This window comes from Scyliorhinus canicula, chromosome 18, assembly GCF_902713615.1.
Source record: "Scyliorhinus canicula chromosome 18, sScyCan1.1, whole genome shotgun sequence".
NCBI lineage: Eukaryota > Metazoa > Chordata > Chondrichthyes > Carcharhiniformes > Scyliorhinidae > Scyliorhinus > Scyliorhinus canicula.
In genome coordinates this window covers 35,909,767-35,937,162 of record NC_052163.1, presented here as the reverse complement: position 1 = coordinate 35,937,162, position 27,396 = coordinate 35,909,767, and the positions used below count along the sequence as shown (strand labels likewise).

Genomic DNA, 27,396 nt, shown 5'->3' with positions numbered 1-27,396 from the left:
GAATATTCAAGGATGAGTTACAGAGACATTTAATTGACCAGGGAGCCGAGGATTATTGGGACAGGCAGGAAAGTGGAGTTGAGACCACAATCAGATCAGCCAAGATCTTATTAAATGGGGGAGCAGGCTTAATGTGCCAAATGATCTACTTCTGCTGCTCTTTCTTACAAAAATGGTTACCTTTCTGCAGATCATATGGCACATTTAGTTTACTGTGACACTAATAGAATGAAGGATATTTTTTTTCGGTTTGAGAACAAGTTGCTGCACTAAATACTATCATTCAGCCGTACTTTGCCACCAACGTCTTTGGCAGGTGCATATTTCAGAATTTGGAGTCTGAGAAGCAGAGCCTCTACAATTTTAAAGGATGTACAGGAACAGAAAGACCACCGAGTCTAAAACACTTGAAAAATGGTGGGACAAATTGAAATGGCTATTTTTTCATATTATCCCCTCCCAATGCTTGAGATGACTTTGAAATAGGGTGATTCTTTTTTGCTGCATGCACCAGGATCTCTTCCCTTGGGGGCATTGTCTTTTCTCGATCAATTGACTTCCTACCGTTCAAAAGCAAAACTTATAGAATATTTCAATAAAAATGTCAGTTTTAAGAGTGTAGCTGTAAGTTGCCTTTCATCATAGTCTCTTTCCCTGACATGAGACCATGGTGTTGGTTTCCATTGTTTGTCCACCATGAACAACCACTGAATCTCTCCATGCATCTCCATCCTCCCAAAAAACAGCACATTCCTTTGGTAGTTTGCATTAAGTGGAGTACAGACTGTATTCAAACAGTCTACACTTGCAAAACCCAAAATAAAATGTCTACTGTTGGATATGTTTCCGTGATTGGCAGCACTCGCTAAACAATACTGAGTATACTCATGACTGCATTAACAATAAGTTTAAGACAATCGATTGAGCTTAAAACATGGCTCTTTTATCCTTGCTACATATTTTCATTCTCTGCAAACAAAAGGAATATATTCAAGCCTTGTGCTTTCTTTGAATTAGCCAAGAGCTTGGGAGCCGAAGTTTCCCATTACTATCTATATGCCACTGCTTCGATCCATCCGAGTTGACTTGCCAACCAACAGCACCCTTTTCTCCTGTAGTATAAATTATTATGATTGTTTGACATTGACATTCTTGCATTTATCCTGATGAGTTCAAGATGAAAAGCTTTGGCAACATGTCTCTCTCTTCAGCAAGATACGAATATGAACATAAAGCATGTATTATCGATGTGAATTATTTAATTTCTATTCCTCACCACATTGATTTAAAGGCACAATTTCAGTGGAAGGTACATAATGGAAGAGACATGTTGCCAAAGCTTTTCATCTTGAACTCATTAGGACAAATGCAGGAATGTTAATGTCAAACGATCACAATTTATACTACAGAAGAAAAGGGTGCTGATTGGTTGGCAAGTCAACTATGATGGATTTAGGTAGTGCCATTGAGATAGTAATGGGAAACGTAGGCTGCCAAGCTCTTGGCTAATTCAAAGAAGGCACAAGGCTTGAATATATTCCTTCAGTGGAGGATACATTTAGATCTACAAAATGTGCTATAAGATCTATTGTCCTTGGTCATTGTTACGAAACAGTTCACCAAAGCAGTGCATCCACTATTTCAAGCCATCTGGCAACTGCAGTTATTACCTAGGAAGATAATTGATGTGAGAGCTGAAGGCAACAAGTGCAAAGTCAAAAGCAGATGAACAACATTGCTCGTAAAATGAAGAACGTCCCAAATGCACCTCAAATTAAAAAGAAAATCTGCTGCTCTTAAAATGATTGGACAAAACAGCTCCCGCGTTATATCCAGTAATTTTGTCTTTGCTGTTTGTGAGGCCTTGTTCTGCCCAAATTAGTTGTTGCCTCTCCCCATATTACCGAAGTGATTATGCTTGAAAAGTTTGCAGTCAAAAGATGTCTTGTGATCATGAAAGACGCCATTTAATGTGAATTTTCATTTTTGGAAAAGACCCCCCCCCCCCCTCCCCAGGAAGCAGTGACCATGATAGAATTTAACATTTGAGAGTGAGAACCTTGGGTCAAAAACCACTGTGTTACACTTAAATAAGGATAATTATAAAGGAATAAGGGCAGAGTTGGCTGGAGTGGATTTGGAAAGGAGTTTAGCAGAAAGTCTCCAATGGGAGACTTTTCGAAAAATAAAGTTCATGACTTAACAAGAATATATCCCAGTGAGGAAGTAGGATTCTAGTAAGTGGGTATATCAACCATGGTTAATTAAGGATGTGAAGGATAGTATTAAAAGAAAATACATATATTGTCGCAATTATGTGGCAATGATTAGTGGTAAGCCTGAGGATTGGGAAATTTTTTTAAAAACAACAAATGATGCACAAAAATAGGGAGAAGATAAACTGAGGATAAACCAGCAAGTAATACAAAAATGGACAACAAGTGTTTCTTTGAAAATATAAAAAGGAAAAGAGAGGCCAAACTGAACATAGAGAACTCAGAGAATGAGACTGGGGAAATAATAATAGGGAACCAGGAAATGGAGGAGGAGTTGAACAAATACTTTGCGTTAGCCTTCACGATGGAAGACACCAATAACATTCCAAATATAAATAATTGGGGTGGGGGAAGGTGAGTACCAGGGAAACTAATGGGCTAAAGGCCAATAAGTCCCTGGACCTGATGGGTTTCATAGGATATTAAAGGAAATAGTTGGAGATTGTGGATGCACTGGTAGTAATCTTCCAAGAATTCTTAAATTCTGGAAAAGTCCCAGAGGATTGGAAAACTGCCATGTAACATCGTTATTCAAAAAAAGGAGGGAGACAAAAAGCAAGTAACTATAGGCCAGTCAGCTTAACTTCTGTCATTATAAAGGATGCAGTAGAGTCTTTAGAAATGCATCATATAATCAAGCCAGGTCAGCATGGCATAATGAAAAGAAAATAGTGTCTGACAAATTTCTTAGAATTCATTTGAGGTGTTAACGAGCAGGATACATGAAGGGGAACGAGCAGATATAATGTACTTGCATGTCCAGAAAACTTTTGATAAGGTACTGCATAAAATGTGACTTAAGATAAGAGCACACGGTATTGGGTGCTGTATATTAGTACGGATAGATTAACTGATCAAAGACAGAGTAGGGATAAGAGGACATTTTTCAATGTAACTAGTAGGGTGCCACAGTGATTTGTGTTGGGGCCACAATTATTCACAATATGTATTAATGACTTTGACAAGGGAAGTGAATGCACTATTGCCACATTTGCAGATGAGACAAAAATGGGTGGGAAGGTGAAGATGATGCAGCCTACAGAGGGATATATACAGGTGGATGATATATAATGTAGAAAATGTGAAGTTATGCACTTGGTAAGAAGACTGAAGCAGCTGAATGTTAAATCATAGAATCCCTAAGTGTAGAAGGAGGCCATTCGGCCCATCGCGTCTGCACTGATCCTCTGAAAGAGCACCCTAACCAGGTTCTCGCCCAATTCCTGCAACCCTGTAAAGCCATGGAGAAAGTTTGCAGAAAACAGCAGCACAGGAGGATTTTGGGGTCCTGGTGCATAAATCACAAATAGCTCGCTTGCAAATTCAGCTGGTAATTGGGAAGGCAAAAGGAATGTTGGCCTGTATTTCAAAGTGGATGGAGTATACAATAGGGAGGTCTTGCTAAAACTATGCAAGGTGCTAGTTAGACCACACAGATTACTGTTAACAGTTTTGGTCCCCTTATCTAAGGAACTATCTACTGGCATTGTTGGCAGTTCAGAGAAGGTTCACTAGGTTGACCCCAGGTATGGAAGGAGAGGTGGAGTAGATTGGGCCTGTTGGAGTTTAGAAGAATGAGAGGTGACCTAATTGAAACATATAGGATTCTTGGGGAAGTGGGGGGGGGGGGGGGGGGGGGTTAACAAGACAGATGCTGAGAGGATGTTTTGTCTTGTGGGTGAGACTAGAACCAGGGGGCATAATCTCAGAGTGAGGGGTCATCTACTTAGGACCGAGATGAGGAGGAATGTATCCTGAGGGTAGTAAATCTGTGGAATTCCTACCTTGAGAGCTTAGAGGTATGGTCATTAAGTATGCTCATGGTTGAGATAGATTTTTAATCAGCAATGGTTATGGGTATAAGGCAAGAAAGTAGAGTTGAGCATTATGAGATCAGCCATAATCTCATTGAATGATGGAGCAGACGCAATGGGCCAAATGGCCTACTTCTGCTCCTACGTGTTAACGTCTTTTGGAACTTGTGAAAAGCATCATGCCTTTCATCAAGATCATGTATTTGAAACTAGAGTATTTCCTCATAGTACTGCACTATTTAATTTGAGAAAAATCACCAAATTGTCAGCTGTTGCTTTGGGATACACCATCTCATCTCTTGACCTTTCTGAAAGTGTGCTGTGGTCTTTTTGTATTTCCATGTCTGCCATGCCTGGAACTGCATGTGTTTTGAACGATTCCATTTTCCGGTTAGAATTAAAGGAAGCTATTCAGCCCATGTGTTTGTGCCAGCTTTGTGTTGTAACAATCCAGAATTAATCTCACTAACCTACTCTCCCTATAGCTGTGTACAGAACCACCAATGTTTACAGCGTAATGAAATCTATCTTTTACAAAGGTTGATTGTGAACTATTACAGATTAATTATATAAATTGGCTGTTTTCATTTCTTGTATGCAGATTCCAGTATTCGTCAATGTATTTTATTTAAACCTTTGGAACTTGTGAAATGAATGCTTTAGTGACTCTTTAAGGGGCCTAACCTTTCAGTGCATTGTGGGATGATGTTGAGGATAATTTTCACTGATGCTTTGACGAACAGCTGGTGCTTGGAGTAGAAGCTGATGCAAGGGAAATTAAAATAAGTAACTCAAGAATCTAGCTTCATGTGTCCAGTTACGATGAGTGAACTGCGTGACACAAATTGCATCACGAGTCTAAAGCAGATTATTGGCTTGGTTAATTAACCATCTGTTCTGTTAAAAGGGCACAAAATAGCCAGCAAGCAAAAGTCTACAGCTCGGTAATATGTGATTTTTTTATTTTGTGAACCATGATATCAATGGGTTTCAAGTTTACCTTTTGAAGCATTTTTTGATGTCTGCAATTTTTTTTTTCACTGAAATTTTCTGCAATTTATTTCGACCCTGCTTGTCTCCAGAAATGTATTCGTTTCTTGCTGGGTAATGTTGCAGTTAGTCTGGTACTTTGGACATTCAATCATATAGTTTTGACAGTAAATGCTGTAGGTCACATGACCATCAGGGAATCGTGGTCCTATCATCAGCAGAAGTTACAGGATGGTAATAAATTTTCTCCTTAATGCTAGCATAATGACAATTCACTGCTATCTGTCCTCGAAGGGATCAGTAATTTGTGGTCCACGCATCTTATTGGTCTACATAGCTCATGACCTATCAAAGATTTGTGTACCTATTTATTTTTAATTGTGTTTACATGACAGGTTGCACCATCTCAAATGGCATTGTATTTAATATCTTTGAAAATGATTTTGCCTTTGAATGTTTCTATCTTGCCCACTCTTAATTGTTCTTGTGAGCAGGTGTGGGCGAGTTGTTCCATTTGGTGCAGGTACAAAGTGAGTTCCAGAATTTGAACACCGGAACAGTGAAGGAACAACTATATAGTTCCAAGTCGGGATGGTATGTGTCTTGCAGGGGAACTTGCAGTCCAATCGTCACAACCCCAGAACAGCGCTGCAGGAGTTTGTCAATGCATTGTCTGAGGCCCAGCCAGTTTCATCAGTAAACTTCCTTCCATATAAATACTGAAATGGAGATGCTCACTAATGATTGCACAGTGTTCGGTTACATTTGCAATTCCTCAGATAATAAAGCAAATCTTGATTAACAAGGGGGCAAAAGATTATCGGGGTGGGGGGGGGGGGGGAAGAGAGAGGAGGCAGGTATGTGGGGTTGAGGCTACAGTCCGATGAGACATGATTTTATTGAATTGTGGTGCAGGCTCGAATGGTTAAATGGCCTGTTCCTGCTCCAAATTCATATGTTGCCCATGTTCAACAAGACCTGGACAATGTCCAGGCTTGGTCGAGTTGCAGGGCTCGGAGATTCAGAGGAAACTGGTTCTCCTAGTGCATGAATCTCAAAAGACTAATCTGCAGGTACAGCAAGTAATCAAAAAAGCTAAGAAAACGTTGTTTGTTGTATGGAGAGCAGGTTACAAAGTAGGGAGGCTACGCTTCATTTGTACAAGGCACTGGAGAGACCGCATCTGGAGTACTGTACATTTTTGGTCTTCTTATTTAAGAAAGAATGTAAACGCATTAGAAGCAGTTCAGAGATGTTTACTCAATTAATACTAGGAATGGGTGGATTGGCTTGAGGAAAGGTTGCACAGGTTAGACTTGCATCCACTAGAGAAAAGCCAACTTCATTTCACATCTGAGATCCTGAGACGACTTGGCAGGGTGCATGTGGAGAGGTATGTCTTCCTTGTGGGAGAATCTAGAACTAGAGGTTACTGTTTAAAAATAAAGGGCTGCACATTTAAGACAGTGATTAAGTTTTTTTTAAATCTTGACGTTCGTGAGTCTCTGGAACTCTTCACAAAAGGCAGTGGAAACAGAGTCTTTGAATGTTTTTAAGGCAGAACTAGTTAGATTCTTGATTAACAAGGGGACGAAAGGTTGGGGGGGGGGGGGGGTTGTGGTAGGCAGGTATGTGGGATTGAGGCTACAGTCCGATCAGGCATGATCTTATTGAATGGCGGTGCAGGCTCAAACGATTGAATGGCCTGTTCCTGCTCCAAATTTATATGTTCATATGGTTAGTGACGAGTAACATTTGTGCCACAAGTACCAGGCAAAAATCCAAGAATCTAACTGCATCCCCATGACACTCAAAGGCATTATCATTATCAAAGAAAATGGGTTGAAGAGGTGGCAGAGGCATATGACAAGAAGGTGGAAGATGTAATGGATAGGAGATAGAATTGGAAGCTTGGAAAGCGCACTGATAGCGAGCAAGCTGGTTGAACCCGAGACAGAAATCGAAGCTGGCGAATGAAGCAGATGGCATGAGTACAGAGTTTGTTGCATAGGTGAATGATCGTTTTAATCTTCCTAAAAACAACTGGATGAAATTGAGGCTCACCTGTGATTGAAATTTATGGTTGACACTGAAGACGTTTAGGAAGATATTTGAATTTCCAGTGACAGAAGGATAACACAATACTTCAAGTTTTAAGACTTTAATCTTCAACAAATTCAAACAGCTTTCAATAGGCAATTGAACAGAAACTACAGAAAAGTTTCCCCCACATCTTCCTTCAGATTATAGTTTGCCGCCTTAGTGGATACTGCATTCTCCAGGAACCAAAGTAAAACTCTCTATGGCTTGTTTATTTTTCTGTTTTCCAGCCACGTAGCCTCTAATTCCTGAACGGTGAGGGTTATCCTGGAAATATCTTCGACGTACAAACCTTGCCAAACTTTCCAGCCATGCTAAATCCTAGAACTAATCTGTTCAATGAGTGTGAGCACTCGCCCACATTTTGCATGGTGAACAATAGCAACCTGTTGCCTCCAACTCTCTGCTCTTGCTCGCTCTCAGATATTTGCAGGACCTATCTGATACCTTCAAAGAAACTATGTACCACACTACCTTGGCTTGCTTTGGACCCTTACCTTCAAATCCCTTATGGCCACATGAATCACATAGGCCTTGTATCCAGGTCAAAATGCTAATTAGATATTATTTAGATCCCAACTACAGTATATGAAGTAAGAGATTTTACAGCATGAAAAGAAGCTCTTTGGCCCATTATGTCCATGCAGTCCATCAAAAACCTATTTACTCTAATCCCATTTTCCAGCACTTGGCCTGGAGCCATGCATGCTATGGCATTTCAAGTTCTCATCTGAATAATCAATGTTATGAGGATTCCCGCATTGCCACCTTTCAGGCAGTGAGCTCCAGATTCCCACCACCCTCTGAGTGAAGAGGTTAGTCCTCTCATCTCCAATAAACCTCTGCCCATTATATTAAATCTATTCCCACGGTTATTAACCCCCTCCATGAAAGGAAAAAGTTCCTTCCTATTGATCATATTTGAACCCGGGTCCTTGGTGCTGTAAGGCTAACCTTGTTAACCAGTGCTAACCAAGGTTTTCTCCTGCCTTGTAACAATTCTCTGATTCCAAAATGAAACTTGCATTTCCAATACATGTGTTCCAATTTATTAATGTATTAAGTTCAGTAGGATAAAAATAATTTAAAAATTTTAGTGATTCACAATTTGTTGGTGGCAGTTTAGTGCAAACATGAATAAAAACTTGACATAAGACTCTCCACCCTGTCTCCCATAATTACACTATGCTCCCCATTCAAAATATAATGGTTTCAATGATCAGTCTCCTCTATCAGTTCTTGATCTTTATTTTAAGCTCAATGTCTTGAAGTAATTTAATTTTGCAAATGGGCATGGCTATGTAGAATAATAGATGCTTATTGAACAGTATATCTGCACTGCTCTTTTAGTACCAATAGATGATCACTTACAATTCTATAATACTCCTTATGCAGCAGTGGAGGCAGATTAAATCATGGCTTTCAAAAGGGAATTGGATAAGCACCTGAAGAGAATTTGCAGGGCCTTGGGGAAAGGTGGGGAATTAAAATTCTTTACAATGCAGAACAGTGTGTTTAAAAATGAGGAGCCGATTGAGGAATAATAGGCACAATAAAAGAAAGCTTCTGGAGATTTATTTTAAACAAATAGCGGAGAGAAGATAGGGCAGTTCTGTGGTGACTAAATGCGGGACCATCAATTATGAAGTGAAAAACAGCAAAATGCTTGGTGCTGGAGGAATGGAGGATAGATGCAGAAATTTCAAAAGTAGGTCACAACTCCCTCAGGCTTCTGTTACTCTCGAATCAAGAGAGTGTGAAGTGGGTGATGCTATCACTTTGACTTCCTGGCTTACCGTCTCGAGCCTTTTCCTCATTGGATTCATAACAGCAGCTTCAGGCTCTTGAGCTGCTCTCTGTAAATCAGCAGAAGTCAACAATCCTGTCGTAACCTGGCTCCCCTAACAGCAGAAAGATACCAAGATTTGACTGCACTCATGAAGATTGCGAGTTGAGGCTGAACTTGACCAAGACATTTTCTTTGTTAATTTCCCCAAGCCATGCAAGAGCTCTGTGAATTATTCAACTCTGGCCTATTGAACATCTCCCAATTCCTTCACCCCATTAGTCATTTGGGCTCCATGCCTAGGAATTCCTCCCCAAATCTCTTCCCTCCCCGCCCCCCCCCCCCCCCCATCCTTTAAGACACCCCTTAAAACCCATTTCTGACCAAGCTTTTAATCACCTGAACTAATATCTCCTTGTTTGACTGTCCGTTCTTGTCCACTAATGCTTGTTTGAAGTGCCTTGCTACTTTCACTATGTTAAAAGATGTACAAATGGAAGTTTCCATTGTGTGGAACATTTTGGTCTGCATTATTGTGCAAGTGAATGACAATCCAATGTAGTTATTGTACCATCATTGACTCTGCAAATTCCAAAACAATAGAAATTAGTCCACAAATTAAAGGCTTCTTAATGTTTTCTATTTGTTCAGATGTGCTGCTTGTGTTTTAAATGCATGAATTGTTTTCCGTTTCTTCTACACTGCTGATTGATGTCGCAGCTGTGAACTACTCCTAATTCTGCAGAACCTGATGGTGTTTAAAGCTTCAGGCTTAGTTTACACTGCAATCTGGATAACAAGGGCTGTGGCCTAGCAACCACGTTGCAAGTCTGTGCTCAATGCCGTTAAGGATAGGCAGCTTTCCATGACTTTCGGCTCACCTTGGCAAGTCTACAATAAGATGAAAATTCCTTCCTCGGTCTGCCTTGCAGACTCGGTTATAATTTACAGTCCGACAAACAATGAAGACAGTTTGTTCGCCGAACTATTTTCATACTATCCTGCATGGACGTAGTCGTATGTTGACAAGCTGTAGCTAAACCACAAAGCGTGCCTTTCCATTCAGGGACTTCAAAATATTCATGTGGGCGTGTTTTAGCAAGCACTAAATGTAGCGGACATTACGTGTTTTACAGTGAACGTGCTTTTTTTAAACTGCGATTTTCAAACAATCAACTTCATGATTAATGTTTTTTTTTAATGCTTCGTTCCAATGTGGACGAAATTAGACTGTAAAGTTTGAAACTGGCATAAAGCCCATGTATGTATTATGTTTTGTATTGAACATAAGAGCTGTAACAGAATGCCAAACGATGCCTGATGTTTTTAAATGGCATAAAGCAGAAGCTTATTTGCATGCAGCCAACCAATGAATGCGGTTGTTTTTTGGCTGACTTTCAAAAAACCATCTAGTGCTAATTGCATTGCCAGAAGAAAATGTTTTGTGACAGTTGAAGAATTTAAAGAAAGGAAGATGGGTTTAATGTCATCAGTAATTAGATAATCAAGCTAGATTCTTTGCCGCTGATATCTTAATATTGAATCCCATCTCAGAAGGGCATTTCCAAGCAGGGGAGGGCTGAGCTAGTGCAGGTTGTCAGCAGCGTACACTACACAGTATTTTCCTGGCATGTAGACAGGATGAGGCTTAAACAGTACACAGACGACATATTGAAACAGAGAGCACAGACGAGCGTAGGTGCAGACATGAAGGCAACTTTGCACAAAATGTAGCGATTCCTAGGATGGTTGGGCGTCACCTTCAGTCAGGTATTTTTCACAGCAGTCCCCTGTAGAGCAGAAAAATGCCAAATAATTGCTGCTTTGTTCTCTGAATGTGTGGCATTACATTAGAAAGCTGCTGCATACAATCTGGAGTAGCTAGCTGTTAAAACGGAGAAAATGGCGTCTTAACACTGAGTTGTTTGTTAATGGGATACTATATCTTGCATAAACACAGTAATAAAATGTAAATTCACAAATGTTTTGCTTAAATTGTGCTTCATTTTTGAAAATTGCTTATTGCTTCACAAAAAGGTTCAATTGTCAATGTGCAGATAAGACTAGTCAGTCAACCTCTCTGTCCCTTTTAGTATCAGACAAAAATGCATTTTTTTAAACTAACTAAAGCAGCTAAATGATATACAGGTTTGATACTTTATTATATAGAGTGGACTAATGAAAAAATATATAATCCTATGTACGTGGTGTCATTGCCGTTTAAGTTTAGTATGAATAGTGTTAAGTCATTGTGTTTCTTTATAAAATAATTACTTTTTAATAACAAAGTTTGATAAATTTCTGATTAGTCGTCATGCTAATAAAGCTGTGGATTTTTTTATGATCTGCATAAAATGCTGAATAATAGAGCAAAAGCTATAATTTTCTTAAAACATGCAATTAGGAATATATTTTAAATTGTTTTTTCAACTTTCTCTGTAAATATTTATGAAACTGAATATTTTGATTCTATTCTATGACAGAAAAGCATGGCTTGATGCAAAATGTCCTTTGATACTGATCTATATAAAGCGCAAGGTCATAGGCACAGTCCCTAGTTTGTGCTTCGTTAACCGGTTGCTGCTATTGCACTGCAATTGATTTTGGCGTCCTTGGGCAATAGAAAAAAAAATTGTGGTTGCCATTGATCATTATTCCAATGCCCTACACTGGAATACAGTTGCATGTGTGGAGGTAACGAGTGAACCTTGTGAATAATCTCCCCAACAGTTGAATTGCCTTTTAATACTCACTGGGCTGAATTTTATGGCCCCATTGTGGAGGGGGTGGGGCTGGAAAATGCAGAGAGCCATTCAAAAGTCCATTGACTTCGTAGGGAGCAGAAAATCCTGCCAACTGAAAATTCCATCCACTGTCTTTGTGTGCACTTCATATAACCACTTGTGTCGTGCCGGAAAGCTTAGATCAGTATTCTGCCATTGAGAGAGGAAATTAAATCGTAGAGGAAAATTAAAATAGTGGGAAGAGGAAAGAAAGGAATCCTTTGGGCCCTCGAATGGTAGGTGAGAATGAGCAGAAGTCTGGGTCAATTATAGTCTGAGAAAGGGAAAGCCCAGGGATGGGAATACGTCCCAAGATTTCCTTGTTGAACCCAGTGGATTACTCCTGGTCCTCCTGGACTACCAGAAACCTTAGCATTATTTTAAAGCACAACTACCTGAGGCTCTTCTAGCTGACTGCCATCAAATTTTGCTGATGGTTTTAGAGCCTTAAGGGCATCTGATTCTTGTAGTTATGATGGCATGTCCCAATGACATATATTTGAATCATGATTTGGGGATCCCAACTCCCATGGACCAGGGTAGCTTTCCTGCATCAGATTTCAGTTGAGATAAGATGGCGGGGCAGAAAGATATTTAACCACTCCCTCCACACCACACTCACTGCCCATCCTCTTGTTGCTACATGGAAATTGTTTAAAATAACACTTTTGTTTCTGTATGTCACGATGGAGCAGTTAAAGGAGTTAATTTTCATTTCTCCCCACTTTCATGACATAGTTTACTGAACTGGTGCAGTGTCTGTTTCTCTTGAGGAACGGCTGTGTTTTTTCCATTCTTGGAATGTTCTGCTTTGTTTTGGAGAGAGCTTGCACTTAACCTCTGGGAATAGTTTAGAGCACTGAAAAAATGACCCTGCTAAGGCTGCTTCAGTGAGAATTGTTTTTGATAGTCTGGAATATTTGAACAGTCACATCTGTTTAGTTTAATCCTGTTTTCTTTTCATATCTATTCAAGGCTTGCATGTTCTAGACATCAAGATCCTGTATTACATTTCCACATGGAGGAATAGATTTAAAGCAACTTGAAGTCATGTAAATTAGCAGTGTTGCTGTTCAGACTCTGCTGCCTTGTGACAGTGCCTCAGTAATTGGTTTTAGCACTCTTGTCTGTGTAAACATGTAATTTCATTTAAGTGTTTGAATATCAGAATGATCATAATATTTTAAGATGCATTCCATGCTTGCAAAACAGTGCAGCGCTTTGTCTTGGCACTTTTCATCCGAGTGCTTACAGTGATATATAGTTTGTCAGTGGGCCCAGCCCACAGTCTTTCTCATTTTTTCCCCCCAATAAATTACTTTGGTTTCACTCGTTATTTATTGCAGTAGAATTCCAAAAGGGAAGCTGACCTGGTGGAAGAGACTGAACACTCTGTTGAGGTTTTCAATTTCTGAAAAAAAAATCACTCCTTCCTAATATCTTTTTGTAGGGACGAGGTATATGACGAGGCAATGTCATGAATTGTCTTTAAACGTAAAGTCTGTCATTTTTTTGTCTTAATCTGCTTTTCATGCCTTTCTAAATCGAGGTGAAGGGTGCCTTTTACTTTGCTTCTCTCTCACATTGCTAAAAAGGCAACTGTCTTCCAGGATGTTCTCAGTACTGGTTTGCAACCAGACTGTAGGAGGTGCTGAGACATATTTGGCTTAATATTAGGCTGCTGCTTTACATAATACATTGCCCACAAAATGAGAGGTTACCAGCCTTTATTTGGGCTGCTGCTTGACATAATGTGCAGCTCATAAGATTTAAGCATTACCATACTCTTAATAGCCTTGAGCAAAGTTTCTAATTGGAAATAAAGAATCTGATTCGAGTTGTGAATGGGAAGATTAATAATGCATAAGACTGAGGATGGATGTGGTCTGGAGAATGGATTGTATCAAGCCTTTGAGTCAAATGAAAGAAGTGTAGTCAAGGTCATATGTGGTTATTTTGGTGACTGCAAAATAGCATTGTTGGAATTTATTTAAGGATGAAATAGAAGTGAAAACCTGATTCTGAACATAATATTGGATGATCTGCACGCAAACAAGTGCCCTATTGAACCAGATACTAAGTAATGATTCAAAGATGGTAGAGTCTAAGGCACCTTGGCAGCAGTGACCATACACTGGTTGAGTTTAGGGTCAGGCTTATGATGGAAAAGCATTCAACAACTTGCATTTAAATGACACCACTAATATAGAAAAACATCCAAAGTCACTCCTCAGAAGTATAATCAGGCAAAAATTGATACTGAGCAAAGACTAAGATATTACATATGGTAATCAAAGCCAAATCAAAAAGATATATTTTGAGGAGAAACATATAAGACCAGAATGAGAGGAAGAAGTTGGGCAAAGAAATACTAGAGGTTGAGATGTTGAAGGCACAGCAGCCAATAACAGACTGAAGGGAATAGGAGTACATAGAAGCCAGAGTTCAAGGCATGCTGAATTTTAGGAATGTTGTAGGATATTACAGATAGATGAGGCCACTATGGGTTTCAAATTGAGAACGAGAATTTCAAACCTGCAGCGGGTAAGAGTTGGATGGATTCCCCGGGTAACCGGCAAGAACGGGCAAGAATGTAGTCATCGTGGGGGTTGCAGTAGTGCCTCTACCGACAAATCGGAAGAGCAGTTACGAATTGGGTGCTGGCAAGTTCTCAGCGGTTTCGGCTGATAAGCATGCCGTCAAGTTCTCATAGGTATCTGCGGACAAATTTGGCGTGGGGCTGTGGAAGGCTGTTTAAATTCAAACAAAGAACATTTGACAAACACAAACAAACAAACATGCAACGAAAATCGTGCAGGTTCCATCAGAAAGGACACCGTTTCTCTCTAGCGGTTCCTTTTTAAAACATCATCTGGACACCTCGGTTATCTGTTGCGAACAGGGTCACAAAGGGATTTGTGTGGTGGGAGTCAGACTCAATGTCATCCTCTTTTCCCGGATGCCATACTCTTGTATGGATAAGGGTCGCCAAAGCTGCGTGGTGGGGTTCATTTCATCGTTCCGGATGAGCCTGACCGAATTGTCGCGGTGCCATATACGTGTGTCTAGTTCTGTGTTAATGGAGTTGGGGTCGTCATCGTAGGGCGGTGGTTCTGGGTGTGGGGCGTTAAGGTATGTGATCACGAAAGGATCACTCGAATCATGTTCAGAGTCGCTGGGAGTGGGGCCTGTTGCAGGAGGATGGTAGCGAGGTGTGTTGTGGCTGTCGTCTGCGTCACTGTTGCTGTCGCTGCTGTCTGTGGGCGTGGAGAGGCGGAGTCGAAAGTCAGGGGGCGGAATCAAGTCCGTGGATGGGCTGGGGGAGGGTAGGAATGCGTTTTCTGTGGGCGGGGCGTGGTCTTCTGCTGCGACGAGCAGGACGTGGTGTGCATGGTTGGACTGCGAGCCGTATGCCTTGAGCTGGTTAATATGAAACCACGCAGTCTTTCCGTTGGGGTACTTTATTTTATACACGGAAGGGCTTACTTTGTCCGAAATGGAGTGCGGACCTGAGTACTTGGGTGACAGGAATGTGCTGGGGTTGTAAAGGGATAGCATAACCTGCTGTACGACTTCAAACTCAGTCGCATGCACTGTCTTGTTGAAACAAGCCTTGCTCTGTTCTTTCTGGTGCCTAGTTTTACTGCGGCTGCTAGCTGAGCCGTTTTAACATTATCTACAAGCTGTCGCACAGCGTTCTCGTGGGTGAGGGCCGTCACTTCGGGGCTGGTCAAGTCCAATCCTAATAAAAATTCTGTGCCTTCCATGGGGCGTCCGGTCATGAGAGTGCGGGGGGTGTATCCTGTGGATGTGGAAACCGTGTTTCTTAAAAACATGAAAGCAAATGGGATGACTGAGTCCCATGTGCTGTTGTTCTGTTGAACCATTTTTCTGAAGGTGGCTTTTAGGGTCCGATTCATTCTTTCGACAATACCACTTGACTGGGGGTGGTATGCGATGTGAAATTTTTGAGTAATGCCAAATATTGTCAGGACGTTTTTCATAACGTGTCCCGTAAAATGGGACACGTTATGGTCGGATTCAATGCTGCGGGGAGTCCCCATCTCGTAAAGGTGTGGTGGGTCAGAATTTTGGCTGTGGTCTTTGCCGTATTTGTCCTTGATGGGAATGCCTCTACCCATTTTGTAAATGTGTCGATGACCATCAACACATATTTATATCCATTTCTGCAAGGGGGTAAGGATCCTATAAAATCAATCTGGAGGTTAGTCCAGGGGCCATTAACGGGGTGGGTGTGGCTAAATTGAGCCTCCTTTGCATATCTCTTCGGATTGTCCTGGGCACAGATCAAGCAGTTCTCAACGTAATGGGTGATGTCTGCTTTTAAATTTGGCCAGCAACAGAGCTGCCTGAGGTGGGCTGTAGTGGGCTCAATTCCCTGGTGTCCATGACTGTCAAGGAACAAACAAATTAGTTGATTCCTGTCCTGCTCAGGAACTACATAGAGAGTGTCTTTCAGGATCACACCGTCATGTGTGGTCCGAGAATTCCTAAATTTGTCGGAAGGTGCTGGGAAGTTTCCCTTTAAGATTTCCCTGAGATTTTCATCTTGTTTCTGGGCCTGCTCTAAATCTTGGATATTGGTCTGTGAGACCTGCACTGCGTGTACTGGGGCGCTTTCGGGGGGGTTCCAAAAATAACCATGCCTGGAGCCTGCTTTAGCTCTGCTTTAGGTCTCTGGGGTGAACTACCTATCTTGGGAGGTGTTTTTGTGATGAAGGGGCCTGTGTTGTGGTGTGCCGAGATAATCTCACATTCATGGGGGGTGCCTGGGTACTGTAGGTTGTCGGCAAGGAAAGTGTGGGTTTTAGTCCTTTTAACAGTGATGTCCCATTCCTGTAAAATAAGGGTCCAACAGGCTGCTCGGATCTGGCTGACTGTGCCATCCTGAAGTCGTCCGTCTAATAAAAGTTGTGTTGGGGTGTGTTCTGTGAGGATTGTGATGGGGTTGAGTCCTGTAATGTACGAAAAATACTGAACAGCCCAGAAAACTGCGAGCAGGTGCCTTTCACAGGCAGAAAATCCCTGCTCCACAGGATCTAAAACTCTTGAGGCGTATGCCACGGGTCTTAACTGTTCGTGCCATTCCTGGAGGAGCACGGCTGAAAGGGTGGGGTCTGTGCTTGCTACCTCAACAGCGTAGGGGGAGAGTAGGTTTGGAACTTGTACTGCGGGGGCTGCGATGAGTGCGCGTTTTAAAGCGTCCACGGCATCTGTATGCTGCGGAAGCCATTCCCAAGGTGTTTTTTTCTTTAGAAGGTCGGGTAGGGGCGCTGCTTTAGTGGCAAAACCGTCGATGTGGTTTCGGCAGCAGCCAACCAGTCCTAAGTAAGACCGGAGGGCTGAGACATTTTCGGGAAGGGGCAATTTGACAATCGAGTCAATCCATTTATGCTCGATCTCGCGTTTACCATGTGTGATAATTGTTCCCAAATATATCATCTTGTCTTCCAAAATTTGGGCCTTTTTGGGGTTAACTTTGCATCCGATTTCTTTCAGGAGTCCTAGGAGTTCTGCTGGAAGCGAGATGTGCTCTGCCTTTGTGTCTGTCTGCAGCAGCGGTTCGTCTGCGTACTGGACCAGACATTCGGGGCAGGAACATTTAGCTAAACCATTTGCCAGCTGTCGGTGGAAAATGGAGGGGGAGTTGTGGAATCCTTGTGGAAGGCATGTCCACGTGTATTGCTGACCTTTGAAGGTGAAGGCAAATTTATACTGGCACGCTTTAGCCAATGGAATGGTCCAGAATCCGTTGCTGACGTCCAAAACCGTAAAGTATCGTGAATGGAGTCCCTGTTTGAGCATGGTCTCGGGACTTGTGGCTACAGTGGGGGCTGCTGCTGGGGTGACTTTGTTGAGTTCCTGATAATCGATGGTCAGTCGCCATGATCCATCGGGTTTTCTTACTGGCCGCATTGCTTCTGGGGTCAGGTCCTGTAATCTGAACCGAGCCAGCCATTCTGCCACAGTCATGTTTATGATGTGCAAATGCTGCACTGGCCTACTAGGCAGCATGGTAGCATTGTGGATAGCACAATCGCTTCACAGCTCCAGGGTCCCAGGTTCGATTCCGGCTTGGGTCACTGTCTGTGCGGAGTCTGCACATCCTCCCCGTGTGTGCGTGGGTTTCCTCCAGGTGCTCCGGTTTCCTCCCACAGTCCAAAGATGTGCAGGTTAGGTGGATTGGCCATGATAAATTGCCCTTAATGTCCAAAATTGCCCTTAGTGTTGGGTGGGGTTACTGGGTTATGGGGATAGGGTGGAGGTGTTAACCTTGGGTCGGATGCTCTTTTCAGGAGCCGGTGCAGACTCAATGTGCCGAATGGCCTCCTTCTGCACTGTAAATTCTATGAAATCTATGAAATCGGGGCATTATTAGTGGAGGCTACTGACCTTAGTACGCCCTGTTCTACTAAGCTATCGATAACTTTTGAGATTTCTCCCTCTGCCTCTTAGGGAAACCCGTATTGCTTCTGGGGTCTGGGGTCAGGTCCTGTAATCTGAACCGAGCCAGCCAATACTGCCACAGTCGTGTTTATGATATGCAAATGCTGCTCTGTTTTCCTGCAGAACTGCCCTAACCTGCTTGTCTGTGCTAATTGTACTCTGGTCAAACCAATATTCGCCGACTGCGCTGATCCTATTAGCATAATCTCCTACCGCGAACGTGGCGGGGGCTCTTGCTGTCTTTGCCATTCTCCAGACACATTTGTTTACTGGATCGAATGGGGGCTCATAAAATCAATTCCCAAAATGTGTTCTGCTGTGTGGGGCAGATCGACTAAAACTATGGGGTGTTTGGTTGTAATATTGCCAATCTGAATGGATACAGGGGCTGTGATGTGTCCGTGTTGTGAGTGGCCTGTGAAGCCGCTGAGGGTGATGGTGTCTGTAGTAGGCCATGTGTCCTTCTGAAACATGGTGGAGGAATTAAGTGTGGTGCGGGACCCTCCTGTGTCCCAAAGAAATTCAACGGGCTGACCCCGTACTTTTGCTGCAACGACCGGTCGGCCGGACCTATCCCAAAGGGTGTCGCAGACCCAAGTTGGGGAGCCCGAACACAGTCAGTCTGTGCCGTTCATGTCTCCTTGGTCTGAACGGGCGCTTACACTATGAATAGGCTTTGTCCTATTCCTATTTAGGGTGCCTGTCTGTTGGGCTCTCTGTGCTTTCTGTGGGGCATTGCACTCGTGCAAAGTGTCCTAATTGACCACAGTTGTAACACTCCTGTGATTTCTGGGGTGAGCTGTTTCTACCTTCATTTACCCATGCGGGGTTTTGGTGCGCTTTTATTGCATGTATATCTGCACCTGCCTGCTCTTCATCGGGTTTCCTAAACGCGGGATTATTGTGCACGGATTGCTCCCAAGCGCGGGACAACCTTTTTAAAACCCATTTTTCGTTGTGGGCCTCATCTGAGGGGTCATAATTCGCACAAGCTCTCTGTCCTGCCTCTGTGGCATGAGAGATCAGGATTCGAGTCCATTTGGCTGTGTTATCTGGGGACAAATGGGCGCGGGTTAATTCTCCGAATACTGCCGTGAAATGGATCCACAAGCGTCCAGCAAATGCTGTGGGGTGTTCTGTTTTCTTCTGCCTGCATCTGTTCAGGCCTTCTACTGGGTCTCCTCAGTTATAGCCGATCGCATCTAGGATCGCTATGTGCATCTCTGCTAGGGTGCCTCCTCCTACATTCTGTGGGTTGGGAAGGGCTGCTACTACGGAAGGGTCTAGGCTCAAAACTGAGAGCTTCACTTGCTCTCGCTCGTCCAGGCCGTACATAGTTGCCTGCTGCTTAACCTTTGCAAAGAATTGGTAGCGGTCTGAAGTGGGGAGGAACGGTGAGATTTCTCACATGCGTCCTGTAATTGGGTCACGGTTAAGGGGGTCGTATAAAGGAAATCGGTGTCTTCTGGTGCGGCTGTGCGGTGGGTAGTTACTGGATTCATGGGGGTGTGATCTATCTGCTCTGTGGGGGGTTGGGGTGCTCTTCTTTTCTGGGGCTTCTCTTGCACACATGTTCCATGTACATACCTGCGCGCTGTTTCATTTAACTCTTGCCAATCGGGGCCTATTTCCTCATTTAATTGGGATCCAAATGTGCTTTGGAATCCATTCTGGACTGAAAGCAGAGATTGCAATTCTGCAATCTGCTTCCGGCACTTTGCATGATCTACCGAGCTCTGCCTTTGTTCCGTTGTGGAAGCATGGAGTGCTCGTAGGGCTGCCTTTAAATCACTGCACTGCTTCTGCAATGCCTCTACCTGTTGTTCCGTTTCTTGTCTTACCAGGACTGCACGTTGTGTGTCCTGGTAGGCCTTGTAGTATTGGGTCTGGAAGCTGCTTAAGTGCGCCAGACAAGACTGGTGTGCCCTCTTGGCATCTCCCACCTCTCTGTCTTTGCTGCCAACCTCCCTTTTAACTCTATGTTCTCCTTCTCTATGTCGCTTACATTGACTTTACTCATCCTATTTCTCGCGTCTATCTCTTTACAGAGCGTCCGAACGACCTCCTCTGTGCCTCGCAATTGTGCCAGACAGGACACGATTTCCATCGGCTTGCGAGCTTTTCCCAAGCTCCTCTTGTGGATCTCTGTCAGGTTCTCCCACCAAGTATGTCCTATACTCCCGGGACCTGTTTCCTCATTTGCACAAAATTCGCTCCAAAGGGGACATCCCTTCCCTTTGAGGTACTTTCTAATCTCTTCTTCCCAAACGGGACACTGTCCTACTGTACTGCTGGTTGCTGCGACCACGAATTCCTGCGGGTTCATAAGGCGTTCCATTGCCTTCATTGCCATTTTTCCTATCTGAGTTCTCTTTAAATTTAGAACAAGGGGTAATAAAGCGGTGCTGCAAACACGGGTACGGCTTTCGCTAATTTCCAGAATACAAACTCCCAACAGTTTTTCGCAACAATATCTCTCAGGTTTACCTTGTATCCCTGTTAGTACGCATGCATTAACACACTTCCGAATTCTGGAGGATTGATCAGATCTGCTTGAACACTTGTGGTTATTTCTGTTCCCAATTGGATTCTAATTCAAATTTTGGGTTCTCGGAGTGGGGGGGGCCACTTCTAAGTCGAGTCCCGGCGGAGTCGCCAATAAATGTTGCCAAGTGTTGCTTTTACTTAATTGCTCTGTTTTAATAACCTTTGCTCTAGAGTCATAGAATTTACAGTGCAGAAGGAGGCCATTCGGCCCATCGAGTCTGCACCGACTCTTGGAAAGAGCACCCTACCCAAGGTCAACACCTCCACCCTATCCCAGTAACCCCACCCAACACTAAGGGCAATTTTGGACACTAAGGGCAATTTATCATGGCCAATCCACCTAACCTGCACATCTTTGGATTTTGGGAGGAAACCGGAGCACCCGGAGGTAACCCCCGCACACACGGGGAGGATGTGCAGACTCCGCACAGACCGTGACCCAAGCCGGAATCGAACCTGGGACCCTGGAGCTGTGGAGCATTTGTGCTATCCACAATGCTACCGTGCTGCCCAGTCGCCAGGTATCTTTCTGATACCACCACAAGGTTCAAAGCCAAGTGCTGATCAATAACTCAACACACCAGTTAGTAAGTTTCAAACCAAAACACATTTATTATACACACAGTCAATTACTACTGATGCATAAAACTCTACTTACTAAACTATCACTACTACTAAAGGCCTATACTTAGCTTTCAAATGGCCCACCAGGTCAGAGGAACAATGGCCTTTGTCCGCTTCTGAATCTGCTGGCTTCAAGCTGGTATGGAATAGTAGCTAGGAGCGTCTATCTCGTAGCGTGCGTTGACTGGAGACTTACTTGGTTGGTGCAGCTGCTAGGCAGGTCTCTCCTTGCTGAGAGTCACGGTCAAGAGTTCTTTGAGAACTGCCAAGAGAGCAAGCTGAACTTGGGGACTCTACTTTATAGTCCCCGGGGGTTTTGTGCCCTTTTGGGCGGGCCCCGGACTTGGTCCCAATTAATTGGACCATGTCCCAGTCGTTTCTATCGATTTCTCCAATACTGGAGCTGTTCCCTGATGGTTGGGCGGGCCCTATGTGTCCGTTGGCCTGCCTTTGTCCTAGCTCCCGCTGGCGCCGGGGAGTCTGTCTTGGTCCCGATTGATTCAATGTTTCTAATTGTTCCTGGGAACCGCTCATTAGTATGTAGATGGCTATTGGTTTCGGTTCTGTCTGGGTTCTGCAAATCTTAATACACAGGAAACCTTGCACCTGCTTGTTTTCCTGTGGCTGGCCAATTTTCCCTGTATTCTTTGCGGGCATCCACCTTGGAATCGGGAAATGGCCACCCCACGTGGCTACAGGGGTAGGCGGGAATGTGAAGTTGAAGTGAAAATCAGATCATCTAAGATCTCGTTGAATGTCAGAGCAAGCTCGAGGACCCAAGTGGCCTACTCCTCATTCCCATGTAGAGTTAGCTAGCTCATTAAATGCTTGGACTGTCCAACAAACATTTTGTCGATTGACTTTTAAAATACTGTCAATATAGCAATCGAATTATGACCAGTTGATAATGGACTTCAGCAGAGATGCTTGTTTCCTTTTGGCAATGTTTGTAAGGTTTCAGCTTGTCAACTAAACTTCTATCAATGCATGGTTGCAGCCCCAGTTTGTAAATTGTTTATAAGCTTTTAATGAGATTTTTGTCTGAAGTTTCATCATGTGATTCTTTGTTTTAAACATTTGATGCAAGATATGTCCTATCCTTTTGCTTTGGTCTTTTCCAGATCTCAGCCACGGTGGTCTGGGAACTCATTATGAAAATTCCCACTGGGGACAGCTCCCCTTTAGAAGTGAACCAAACAGCATCTGGGATAAAGTGATAATAGACGGAAGTGACAAAGAGGCTTGGCCTTCCATTTCTGGAAACGAGACTGAAACTGCCTCAGAATGCACAGACACTGACTCTGCCTCAAACTGTGGCTCAGATAATAGTAGCATGGCTACAGGGAGTGCACCCGGCAACTTCAATGGACAAAACAAAAATTGCAATAATGGTGGTAATGGAGCACTTGTCCAAAGCAGTTCAAACCAGAGTGCCATTGGAGGTGGAGCAAACGGTGGAAATGGAAATTCATCCAGGGTGTGGGCTGTTGCCCCAGGGTCTGCCCCTGGTGTAGGTCATTGCTCTGCTACCAGTGGAAGTGGAAAGATGGATAGTATTGTAAGTGTAAATCCAAACTGTTGGGGCACTTCTACATCTACTGCTGGCATTAACCTGAATCTTAATCCGAATGCCAATCCAGCTGCTTGGCCTGTAGTTGGGCAAGAAATTCAAGGAACTGTAGGAGGAGGAAGCACTTCAAATATTTGTAATCCAAGTAATCCTATTGATCAGAATTATAGTAACCATAATAATGGTCCGACAGGTACATTGAACACCTGGGGAAATTTGCTGCAGCAGGAGAGCACAGATACACAAACGTCCACTTCACAGAATGTGTCTTTCAGCATACAACCTCAGAACCTTAACACTGATGGACCAAATAACACTAACCCCATAAACTCTTCACCAAACCCTATCAATGCAATGCAAGCAAATGGACTGCCTAACGTTCTGTACCAGGAGGCTGGGCAATGTCAGTAGGCATGGGTGCAATAAACCCATCCCATCTTCAAAAGCTTCCTGGTGGTAATGAGTCATCTGCAGTTTCTCAGCTCAGTGGACGTAATGGCGATGGAATGAACAATCCTTCATGCAATTCAGTGTGGGGAGTGCCACATGCTAATCCTGCACCCACCAACAGTAACACGGCATTTAGTCAGGGGAATGGAGACACTGTGAATTCTGCATTAAGTGCTAAACAAACATTAGCAACAATTCCAATTGTGCTGTACAAAAGGATATTGAAGCAATGCTTGGGACTTCCGGTCCCCCTACCAGTCCCAGGGTACTGCCATGGACAAGGGCTGGTACCATTGGGGGCTTGCACTCTGGTCCCCCTAGCATTGGAGCTTGGGGTAACACTCCATCCAACAGGAACACTAGTAATGGTGTAAATGGAGAATGGAGCAAACTCTCTAACCAGCATTCCAGTAATGAAACAAATGGCAATGGGAAAGGATCATGTGGATGGGAGGGTCTTTGTGTTAACAGTCAAACTCCTATTCCACAGCAAGGTAATGAACAAATTAACTCTTTAGCCAAACCTTCTGAATCAGGTACTACTGGTAGTGAGGGGAGTAATGAAAGTGGCGGTAGCCATCATGAAGGAAGCACCGGAAGAAATGGAGGAAGGCATGGTAGTAGCCGACGAAAGACTGATAAAGGGGTGGTTGAACAGCAAGGACTGGTCCAGAGTGTTACGTCAAAGCCCGATCATGATCCTAGAGTCTTGTGTAATTCTGGATGGGGACAGACACCAGTAAGGCAGAACATTTCCTGGGAAATTCAAAAATCCCCTAGGTCTGAACGAAAAAATGACAATGGAACTGAGGCCTGGGGTTCAGCTGCTGCCCAGCCTTCAAACTCTGGGGGGAGGAGTGATGGATCCAGCATGAGCAGTACTAATACCTCTTTAGTATCTGGTGGGGAAATCCTCCACCAGCAGTCATGTCTATAACACAGATGGGGAGACAAAGTGGCCAATAGCCAAGGGGTTGGGGGGATTCTGCTAATTCTACTGCTGCTGCCAAAAGTGGCCATACCTGGGGTGGGGTTTCTAATCAGGAAGAGAAACCACAAACTTGGGCAGACTCTCAGAAATCCAAGTCTCAAAATTGGGGTGAAGGACCGAAAAGCAACCAAGGCTGGACATCAGGAGGAGTGGGAGTAACAGGAAGTGGTGGAGGAGGGGGAGATTGGACTGATTCTGCGGCAGGACCTTTAAGTGAGGGGAAAAAAAATGGATCTAGTTGGGATAATGAAAACAATCGTACTGGACCTAATTGGAATGAGACGACCAGATCACAGTCAAGTGGATGGGGTAATAATACCAACAGCAAGCCAAGTCCAAACACAGGCTGGGGAGAGCCTTCAAAATCAAGTGCACCACAGAACTGGGGAAATAAACTTCAAGATAATAGTGTTAGCAGCTGGGGAGCAGCTCCTTCTGTTAAACAATCTAATTCGGGTTGGGTTGGTGGACCTTTGCCTACAAAACAGAAGGACAGTGAACCCACTGGCTGGGAGGAGCCTTCCCCTCCATCTATTCGCCGCAAAATAGAGATTGATGATGGTACCCTCAGCTTGGGGAGACCCGACCAATTATAAGAAGACGTAAACCTGTGGGATAGAAACAATCCTGTGAATCAAAGCAGCAACAACACCGTGGCTGAACAACAACCACCTCAGCCTCATCAGTCAAGTGCCACGCAAAACCGATCTCCACTACTTGGTCCAGGTAGGAATCGGTAACATTTCAATTTTCTTCCAGAAACATGATACTTCGGTTGACCTATATAATGCAAGTTTGATATTTTATGAAGTTCTGAAAACTGCAATTTGCCATTAATTCCTGACACTGAAGAAGAAATGCAGGATACATGCAGTGTCTGGTGTCATTTGACATGGCCGAAATGCTTAGATATGGATAAAGTCTTTGAAAGTAGCAGGATAAGCAGCTGTTAATGCATGTTAGATTCTTTGCCTTCATAGAGGCAAAGGGTACAAAAGCCAGGAAGTTCTGCTAAACTTTTATCAATCACTGGTTTGGTACCAGCAGTGTGTTGTGGCAAATTTTGGCACCATACCTTATGTAGGATGTCAAGGCCTTGAAATGGGTGCAAAGGTGATTTACTCAAATGGTACCAGGGATGGAGCACACCAGTAATGTGGACAAACTAGAGAAACTGTTGCCATTTTCCATTGAGCAAAGGTCATTACGATGAAATTTGATAGGCATGTTCAAACTTATAAGAGTTTGATGGAGCATACGTCAAAGTTGTTCTCTGTGATGAAAAGGTAAATAACAAAACACAAAATTAAGATAATTGCCAAAGGAACCATCTTGCGTTATGCTCTGCCTGAAAGGATGCAGTGTCAACAATAACTTGTGAAGAGAATTAGATAAATAAATTATTGTAGAGAGAGCATTTCAAGGTTCTTGGGAGAAGAAAGCAGGTAAGTGGATAGCTGCAAAGCCATGATGGACCAAGTAGCCTCCTTCTATGCTGTATCACTCTATGCTTCAAATTCAATTTCCTTGAGATACTGCATTACAGAAGATGATTTAAATGGCACTGTGTTGTTTCTGTTTTAAGGACAAAAAGGAGTTTCTAGCCAGCAGACTAGTGAATATACAAACCTTACTGCACCAAATACATATAATACAATATATCTGAAACTCATACATTCATCACACTGTCTTGAACCAATGAACTCTATAGTGACAGTCAAGTAAAAATAAAAGCTTTAAAAAGTAATTCATTCATAACTTTCTTCCATGTTGAAAAAGTAACAAGTGTCAGTTGTCCAGGTCACTAATTTTTGTAACAGCAGCAATATAAACAATGTACATGAAACTATAAACATAGTGCAAATACTATCTCCCTCCCCAATAGGTCCCACCATTAATTAGATGAGTCGTTGCCACCTCCGGGCGAATCCTAATAGTGACCCTCTCAAGGCAAACTTAATTTTCTCCAGACAGAGAAAGCTAGCCATGTCCAATAAGCAGGTCTCCATGCTAGTAATATTCACCTCCGGGTTACCAGGGAAGCAAAGGCCAGAACGTCTGCCTCTTTCTCCTCCTGGATTCCCGGATCCTGCGACACCCCGAAAATCGCCACCTCTGGACTCAATGCCACCCTTGTTTTGAATACCTTGCCAAAATCCACTCGGCTTTGGACATGCCCAGATCATGTGGACATGGTTCGCTGGTCCTCCCGCACATTTTGCGCACCTATCTTCCATCCCAAAGAATCTGCTCATCTGGGCCACTGTCATGTGAGCCCGGTGAACGACGTTGAATTGAATCAGGCTGAGTCTGGCACAAGTTGCGGTCGCCTTGACTCTACTCAACGCGTCCGCCCAAAGGCCCTCCTCTATCTCTTCTCCCAGCTCCTCCTTCCACTTTCGCTTCAGCGCCTCGGTCCGTGTCTCCTCTGATCCATAAGATCCTTATAAATGTCAGAAACGCTCCCCTCACCTATCTATCCTCTGGAAACTACCCTGTCCTGAATCCTCCGTAGCAGCAGGAGCTGGAAGGCTGGTACCTGGCGACGCAGAAAGTCCCACACCTGCAGATATCGAAATTTGTTTTCCCCCCCCCGCCAATGCAAACTTCTCCTCCAGTGCCCTCCTATTCGGAAACCTCCCCTCTATAAACAAGTCCCCCATCCTCTCAATCCCCGCTCTCCGCCATATTCGGAACCCTCGTCCATCTTCCCCAGGGCAAACCGGTGATTATTGCAGATTGGGGACCAGACCGATGCTCCCACATTGGCCGCAGACTCTCAAGGCCGGCGCCACCACGGAGCTGGTGGAGTACCACGCTGGCGGGAACGGCAGAGGCGCAGTGACCAGCGCCCCCAAACTTGTGCCCTTGCAAGAAGCCACCTCCATACGCACCCATGCCGACCCCCCCCCCCCCCCCCCCCCCAACCAGCCACTTCCTAAATCATGGCTATGTTAGCAGCCCAGTAATAACTGCTGAAGTTTGGCAACGCGAGCT

At 43.7% G+C, this 27,396-nt stretch overlaps 1 pseudogene; it reads left to right on the top strand.

Moving 5' to 3' along the window:
- Positions 1-27,396, top strand: part of LOC119952894 — a 163,686-nt pseudogene that overhangs the window by 57,587 nt on the left and 78,703 nt on the right.